Raw genomic sequence first — 9,004 nt, 5'->3', positions numbered from 1 at the left:
CTAAGAAACCAGGCAACACAGATATATAAACTCTTCTTCAGTGTCAGGGATCTGTTTTCTAAAGCAGCAGCAGTTGGTAGCATTTCTAGTACTGCTGCTGAGATAGAAGCAGCTACAGGGTGAGCCTGTGAGGGTCACTCTGCCTTCCTGAGAAGAGAGAGGGAAAGAACATGTATGCTTTGTGACAGCATCAGGTGGTGGAGGACGACTTCCTCAAGACACCCCAATTTTAGGATCAGAAATCCGTAATGAAACTCACCAAATGACAGCCAGCATGCAAACCTTTATCTTTGCTTAAACACCTGTTGGTTATTCAGATGTGAACTATACCCTGGGTGCTGAGTTCTTCTCATTATTATTTCTGTGGTTTCAAAAATTTCACCTTTCCTGCAACACTGCGTGCTAGAGACTGGAGCACATCTCTCCACTGTCTCTTCAGAGACGTACCTCTCTTTAGGAAAAAAAAAAAAAAAAGAAGAAAAACACTGAACCTTCTTTCTTCCACACTAAAAGACCTTTGTCCCAAACCACACATGTAGATTTTAAACAAAAAATAATATGAAAGCACAGTGCTTCCTTTATAGCAGACCTTATGTGCCTTATGCAGCTTTCTGAGTTCCTGTGTCCATGGATTTATGATGTGCTCTACACTTTCCACATTCTCAGTGTTGTTTTCCCACATTTGAAGGAGAAATGATCAAGAGATTTGTGCTGGAGTGAAATTTATTCTGTCTTAAGCTGTGTAAAGGTTCCAAATTTACCACAGCATGGAAAATAGAAATGCTGTAAGCATCTTGGGCCCTTCCCAGGCATGCAGACACCGTGCCTTCTGTAGAAATGAATATTACATTCTTGTAATTACTGTTCTCGTCAGAACTGCTTTTGCCTCTAATAGATCAGGTAAATATGAACTGAGCATATGTTATAATGTCCAGGGGGTCATTTCTGCATGGGAAAATAGCCCCCAACCCAATGAAAAATTGCACTCTGCAGAGGGGAGAGGTTGAGTGTCCTTTGTGGTCATTTCGAGTGAATTCCAAGGGTGGACCATCAGCACTCCAAGGGGGTCCTTTGTTTCGGGGTAGAAGAGCTGTAATTTAATATTTTTAAAAAACATTTTAGGACTGTGGTAAACAAGGTCACACTGTCCAATTTCCTCTGTGTGTGCTAGAAAACTGAGTGACCATCAAGGCTCAGGTGCTGAAGCCAATGTCCCTCTGTGGAGACACCCTGGTAAGGCCCCTGCTTCCACAGCAATTCCTAATAGCAGCACTGCCCGACTTGCCTCCATACTGCTTAGCAAGGAACTACCTCACCACCTCCTCAGTAACCTTGAGTATTCCTTGGAAACGTTGGTCATTACAGCCATGGTCCTGTCCTCCCTCTTGAGGAATATTCTGATTCTGCTGAAATTCCTCAATGGTTTGCCAGCTGCTTTTTCCATGGAAAAAACAAACAAATAAAAAAACCCAAATGAAAGTAAAGAGTGAATTTCTTCTTACTCTGAGATTAACAACACAGACACACAGAAATAAAATAAAACCACACTTACAATTACCCTTTCCTTGGATCACCTATTAACCAGCTAACCAGCTCTCAAGACACTGGGTTCAATCCTTACTCAAGATTCCTGGGAATTACTTATATAGAAAGGAATTGAGACTCGATGAGGAACTTCTCCTTATATATCTATTTTGTCCTTGAGCAAGGAGCTTCAGCTTGAAAAACCTTTTGTAATTCATAACTTAATCAGGATGCCAATTTTTAACAGTGCTATTAAAAGATTACTGACCTCCCCTGCCTAATTTTAGAAATATCAATGTCTCTTTGGCATGGCTAGGTAGACCTATTTTCTGCTCAGAGAATAAATGTAACTTGTTAATGACTGTGTTAGTGCTTAACAGGCTACAGATCTATTTATAGTAATGAAGGAAATCTTCCTGCCTGGAATTGTCAAAAGTACACTGATGTTCAAACGTTTGCATATGACCAGTATACATGAAAGCCTATGATTTAAAGAAACATATAAATTCAATAATCATACATCATCATCAAACATTTTCTATGTTTGCATCATATGCGTAAGTCATTATTATCTCTCAAGTCCGGTCAGAACATGACAGTAACCAATCAAATCTGAGGTGAGAACTGGTCTCGGGAGTAAACATGGCTTGGAAGGATATTGTGCCTAATATTTTCCCCATTCTGTTCCATTCCTTTTCCTTTTTGTTATTCTACAGGAATTTTTAGACTACAGTTCCTGGCAGCTGCAGTGAAGGGCATTCAGTTTAACATGATGTAGCTAGATTGTAGGCAAGTGCTAGGTAAGTGCCTCTCTGGCTACATACTCCGTGGTCAAAGATTAAGCTCCTTTGGGCTACCCAGCAGCAGAACTATGCAGGATAGAATAATTGCCTGAGTATAATGGAACCCGATGATATCAAATATTCATTTTTTAATATTGTTTTTATTCTAACACATATTAAAGCTAAAAAACTGTTGAGATACTGAAGAAACTTTTATTCCAAATATGGGTTTTAGTTTTCAGCTGGTGATCGTATTAACTGATAAACATTTCTTACTTTGTCTCACTGCACCCTGAAGTTTCCCTAAAACAAAAACAAAGCCTGATAATCAGACCATCACAGAGTGTTAACCGAAGGCCTGTACAGCCCACTTATATCCCACTTAAGCATTGGGCTTCCAAATTTAACCTTAATGGAGCAGCTCACAGTGTCAAAGGAAAAAGCATCATTCTTGTGAACCTTAGTTGTTTTAATCCTTGCCAAGCAATGAGCTGTGCCAGGCTGTGCTCGAATTGTCAGTCAATGCAGGCTCTGCTCTATTGCTCTCAAACTGAGCAGTGGTGTATTTCTCTCTCCCGGTTTCTTGCTTCCAAGGCCAGCAGAAGCTGCAGAGACAGCACATTTGGCTCCCTCCAGAAGGATGTTAGTGCTTTGTTTGGTTGGAGCCTCTCACCTCACCCTCTAGCCAATGAACAGTCATCATGGGCAGACTCTGAAAGGAATTTTGTCGAGGTCTTCTTGAAGGAAAGATGATGCCAGTGATCTGGCAAGGGGGTGTAGTCATGCCTCAGAAACCAACATGGCTCTGCCACACCTACCCACAAAAAAAAAAAAAAAAAAAAAAAAAGAATGGTAAAACTAGGGTTGGAAATAAGTAGTACAATGCAATGACCACAAGTATAGCACAAAAGAGAGCCAGAGAAACTGGAATGGTAACAGAATGTGCTAGGATCTGTGCAGAAGGAAAAGACACCCTGGAACAAGTCAGGAAGTTAAGATCAACTGGAAAAAAATGTGCTGCATTATCGGTTGTTCTAGTCCCTTGCAGTAGATGGCACTGTGGAATTCCCATGGGCCATTACGGTTTATGAGACTGAAGCAGAAGTAATTTAAAAGTCTTTCTTTTCCTCTTCAAGGGATGTGATCAAGGGCATTAAAAGTAAAAATTAACCTAATAAGAGTAGACAGAAAATAAGATAGAAAATGTGTACTTTAACTAAAAAAAACCCCACACAATCCCCAAAAACATTAAAGGCAAGTAGCCTTAAAAGCAGAGACTGAATGGGAAGCAGTTTTTTTTGTCTATCATATAGGCACTGAAGACACTATCTGGGTCTCAGTGATTTGCATATGGAACAGAAAATGAATATATTGTAATTCAGATCAAAAGATAAATAATAGGTTCTGAAAGCAGCATTAAAAAAGAAAACCTTTTCTTTATTTTGACTAATGATTTTTGAATAGCAGAAGCAGGCAAAGCTGGGCAGAACGACACCGTGATGAGTTTCCAACTCTGCCACAACGCTGTGGTGTTGGTCCTGTGGGGTTCTGGAGCCCAAGGAAACATCATCTGCAAGATACTAGGGCTTTCCAAAGCCTAGTACGAAAAGTACAGTTTAGAGAGCTAAGACAGAGCTGGCAGCGGTACCTGTTGGTGTAAGACCCCACTTTTAGTGAACTTTGAATTTATCGAATTGCAATAATTTCAGTTGACATCTTCCATACCACAGGTCTGGCTCAACGCACATGATTATTTCTGAGTTTTGTTGTAACCACAGTGACTAGTAGATACAGGGGATAAGGAAGCTGTGTGAGGTTGGCTTTTTCATAATACGCAATGCCCTACCAAGTGCCTTATTTTGGTATGTCATTGCAATAATTCCTCTTACAAATGTTGCCTTGTATGCATGAATGCTATAATTGTGCATGCAAATCAAGGACATGTAATTGCCCTGGCATTTCCGAAAACTAAGGTTCAATGCAGAATTTTATTTTGCTCAGTGTAACCAATTTGTTTTTAAAGGCCTATACAACGGATTTCCTACAATTTCCTTTTCTGTATTGATTGCCATGATTTTTCCCTTATTTGTGTTTATGAAAATAAAATGTCAGCTTAAAAAAATAATCTTATTTTGTTTCTAACTGGTTTGACATCAGAACTGATATGTTTGCTTGTGGAGAACATAATCTCTACCCCAAGGAACTTGGCACGTCAGAGCAGACAACATGACGCTTTTATGTATAGATGCACATGCACAGGATTCCACTTCTGACAAAATGGGAGGGCTTTACGAGGAAGATACAGGGTCTTTTTTATCAGTGTTATGATAAATGAATAAATTTTATTGTGGGAAGGCCTTACAGAGTTGGAGTTTTCAAAAATGTAGGGTTGATCAAGCAAATTCCAGCTCCTGCTATTTTGTTTATAGCACAGAAGGTAAAGGAGAAACAACAGGTCCTAAGTCTTTTTGGCTGGATCACACCTTGGGTGTGCTGGCTAAATAAAACAAACAAACAAAACTCAGGGAAGAAAACTCAGTGTCCCTTTGCAAAACTCATCTTCTACTTGAACAAGTGCAGTTGGAAAAGGATGAATAGACTAACTATTGCTTTTTAAGGAAACCATCATCTGTCTATCTCAAGTCTCTCTCCATGCTTTAATAGCTATTAACAACATCTCTTACTGTAAACACTATTTTTCCATCTTTATTTCTTGTTTGTATATTTTGTATATAGAGAGGTTCTGGTCTATATGTAGGTCTAGTGTATCGTGAGATACTCGACCACTTTTTCATACTAGTTATGTGACCAAGCAATAGAAAGAATTTTTTTCTCCCCATTCCTTTTTTTTTAAGGAATGTTCACCACAGGACCAAGGGCAACTCCTTTGGCAAGTTTGCCTGTGCTTTCTGAATATTTATTTAGTATCATTGTTTAGTACTGAATTCTCTGATTAATCTTCAGTGACAGTAACTTCAAGAAAAAATTACACAGTTTCAAAAAGCCTGTGGCCAAATTCATGGCAGAAAAATCTACTAAGACTATTAAATATAAAACCAGAAAGTCCCTAAACTGCAAATTGCTGGAAGTTGGAAGACGGTTCCAAGGAAGTATCACTGTATCTTTTGCTTATAATTTTCCCTGGGCATCTGCTTTTGGCCAGCATTGGAGACAGGGTATTGAGCCAGACAGATCTTTGGTCTGACTCAGTACTGTTACAATTTTACGGAAGTGTCATGAGAGAGATGTGACAGATGCCAGTGAAGAAGTGCTTTTTTGTTATAAGTAAGTAATCCTTTTTTTTTCCTTTTCTTTCTTTTATTTTTTCTTTCTTTTGTTGTTTTGTTTTTCTTTTTTTTTCCCAAGTAATTAATATGCTATGTTTTGCTGTGAGAAGACATTTAGCTTCAGTCATTGTTTTGCCAGAGCTGGTCTTTGTAAATTCAACCTAACTGCAAATGTTGTGAGGAAAGAGAAGTCTCTGTATCCCTGGAGGAATTAAAGCTCTCAGTGAGAATTCACTGGTCTGATCCTTTGTGTAACCACAGTGTTGTTGCTGAGCTCCTGCTCTCTATTAGCCTCCCGTGCAGTCTAGGGTTTAACTTGGCAGAACTCAAGGTTTTCAGAGAAATTGGTTCAGCTCTTTAACCATCACGTTTACCAGCCCACATGCAAAATCCCTAAATATCAAAAGTTACAGATGCTTTGAAAGCACATGAAAATCCATGATTCACATGACAGCTGTGACAAAAATGCAGTCTTTCTTACTCCCTTTTTGTTTATGGTCTTTCAGCCAGTTTCTACTCTGACAGTATAGAAGTTCAAGTCAATTTTCAAATAAATGAGTAAAGTCCGATAGCAATACCTTGAAATCTTTGCTAAAACTCAGATACAGTTTTCATTGTGTTCAGTTCATCTCTTAAAGTAAAGAACAACAAAAGAAAAACAGGTATTGTTTGCCTGAAAGTACTTAATTTTTATATTTATTATATTTATTTGTGGTTTTAAGAGTTCTTTTTGCACCTCTAGTACTCATATACTTATACATAAATGTTCTAACATCATTTCTTTTAAATACATTAATATGAATGCTAAAAAGGGAGAAGCCTTCAATCAAGTGTGTGATGGTAGATTAAAATAAAATTGCAAGGGCTGTCAACATTTGTAAAACACTTGAGAATATGTCAGTTTATGAACAAAATCAATTTTGAGATCTCACCCAGTTAGTGAATGGTCACTTTAATTCACAGAAATCTATGCAGCCAAAAGGGGTATCTCTGTCTTCCTCCCCTGGATCGCACCCTTGGCTCCTGCTTTTTTCTCCCTCTCCTGTGCTGGCACTAGCACTATTCCTTCTGCCACATGGCTGCATAAATTCTTGCAGTGGCCCAAGGATGAGTGTGGGCAGCACTGTTCCTCTCCTGCAGTACAAACCAGTGTCTAATTAAAGTGGGCATGCAACCATGACCCCCGTCCTTGGCTCTTTCGTCAAGTATTGTGTGCTGAACAGTTTACCTGGGTTGTTTCTGTTTCAGCTGAGGAAGGTTAAACAGGGGAGGAGGCAGACTTTAAAATATGAATGGGAACCAGCCTAATAGTACCTGCCCTACACCAAGGTTAAGCTGAAGTCTCCGGTTGCCCCCACAGGCAGCAGGTAGCTGTGGAGTACATGCAGCACAAGCATGCTGAGCTTCTGTGCTAATGCCATCACCAAAACAAGAAATTTGCTGATATCTGCAGTCAATTAGGCATTTAAGTGGCTGCCAAGGAGCATTATTTGGACCATAATCTGAGCCTGACAAGGCCACGTGCAGCTGTTATCTGGAAAGGGGATGAGGGCAGAAAGTGAAGGCCTCCTAGTACACACTGTACTGGGAGGTTATAGCTGTGGGCCACTGCCTTCTCTCTTCTCTTCTCCTTGACTTCTGCTAACTGTTAATAAATGCTCACCAGGGAAGAAAAAGGAGTGGTGAACTCTCGGCAGGCTTGTCAGCCACAGGAAAGCAAGGACTGTCAGGACGAAGAGGCCCGTCCAGACACTGGTGCTAATTCAGGACTCGGCAGGAGAAGCGCAGGACTGCTGCCACTGTCAGTTCCTCGAACGGAAGTACAGTCTGTCACAAAGACAGGAGGAAACTTGGCTCCTGGTGGTAACTCCGAACCTTTCCCCCTCTGTCATCTCCAGCTTGGTCTAACAGCTTTTGTGAACTCCTCACCTGGAAGCAGTGACACGACTGGATCCGAGCCAGAACCAGCGGTTAAGTGTACTGGGCATTTAAATGCAGCCCGAAGCATTGTAGAAGCCTCCCTAAGCTCACACAAACACATATATTAAGAAAATTACAGGACGGGTTGTCAAATGAAAGCCTTCATGCTCCTGTGAAATAGATCTGCTGGGGGTAGGGTGGGGAATGATCATCCAAGCCCACGGAGGATTAATTTACTCTGTTTAACTCAGTCTGAACAATAATAGAAATTGTCATGATCATCCCCTGCCTCTGAACATGGGCCAGTTAATAGTATCTCATGAATAAGGGTAAAAAAGGCAGTTTTGACTGTGGAGGTTTGAACATGGTCTACAACAAGCTTTCAGCAAGGCAAGTTACAGAATCCTTCTGGATGAATGGATTGATTAAAACGTGATGGTCCACAAAGTACAAAAACTGCTTTCCCTATAAAGGGTAAGACATGACATCAGAAGATACTTAGCCAGAAACAAACTAGGAACCATACTTATTACTCCTGACTCACCTACCAGCCTGTAAATGCTAAGAATGCTTTTCTAAGCATCTGCAGTTTTGTTCTAATTATGGGCTGTAATTGTATTTCCTGACTGTTAATTGGCGACGTTCTTCCTTCCTTCCTCTCTGTTTAAGTAGCACTATTGATTATATACTTTTTTCCCATTACCTCTCCTTACTTCGAAGTATAGATATTAGCAATTCAGTCTCTTCACTGTCTAACTTGCTTCTACAACCAATAATGGCTGCTGTGTGGTGCCTTTGAGGAACAGGTGATGGGTATGTTTTCTTGTAATTTCTAAATTTCCATTTGCTTTTTGCCGTGGTTTCCAACTTTACCATTTACCTGTTATATTCTTATTAAAGAGGGATTTGAAATACCATTTTGGACATTTCACCTCCAGTAGTAATGCGCCTTAACTTCTGGTTTTTTAATTTTAGTTACTTTATTTTTTGGATTGCTGTAGTTTTCTTCCTCTTATGACTTCTTTTTCGCTCATTTTGTGTCTTGGTTCTTATCTGCAAAAGAAATGAAAGCAGAATGCAGTTTTCGTGTTTCCATTACGATGTATTTTAGAATAACTTCTTTGAACAATCCCTCCTGAAGACCTGTTGGCTGGTTTCTGGTTTTGACTTCTTTTTTGGAGAAATTTTAACCTGTTGGGCCTTAATTATAACAGCTCCAAGATTCTCCAGCTGCCTTGGATTTTACTATTTCCTCTTGCTATATTTCTTCCCCTACTCCACCTCTTCTTTGCCTCCAACTCTTCTGCTCTTCTTCTGAAGAACTGAATTAAAACTTTCACTAGCAGAAATTATGGTGTGCAGCTGTGCACACCATTTGCTGATTCTAGATTCTTTCCCTCTGTTTATGCTTTCCACACAGATTGTTGCTGCCACTGGAAAAACAAATTAAACAAAACTGGCACCAGGCTTACTAGTGAGACTAGCAGCAAA

This window comes from Charadrius vociferus, unplaced genomic scaffold (assembly GCF_000708025.1).
Source record: "Charadrius vociferus isolate BGI_N301 unplaced genomic scaffold, ASM70802v2 scaffold413, whole genome shotgun sequence".
In the NCBI taxonomy this organism is placed as follows: Eukaryota; Metazoa; Chordata; class Aves; order Charadriiformes; family Charadriidae; genus Charadrius; species Charadrius vociferus.
Note: the sequence above shows the minus strand (reverse complement) of the source record.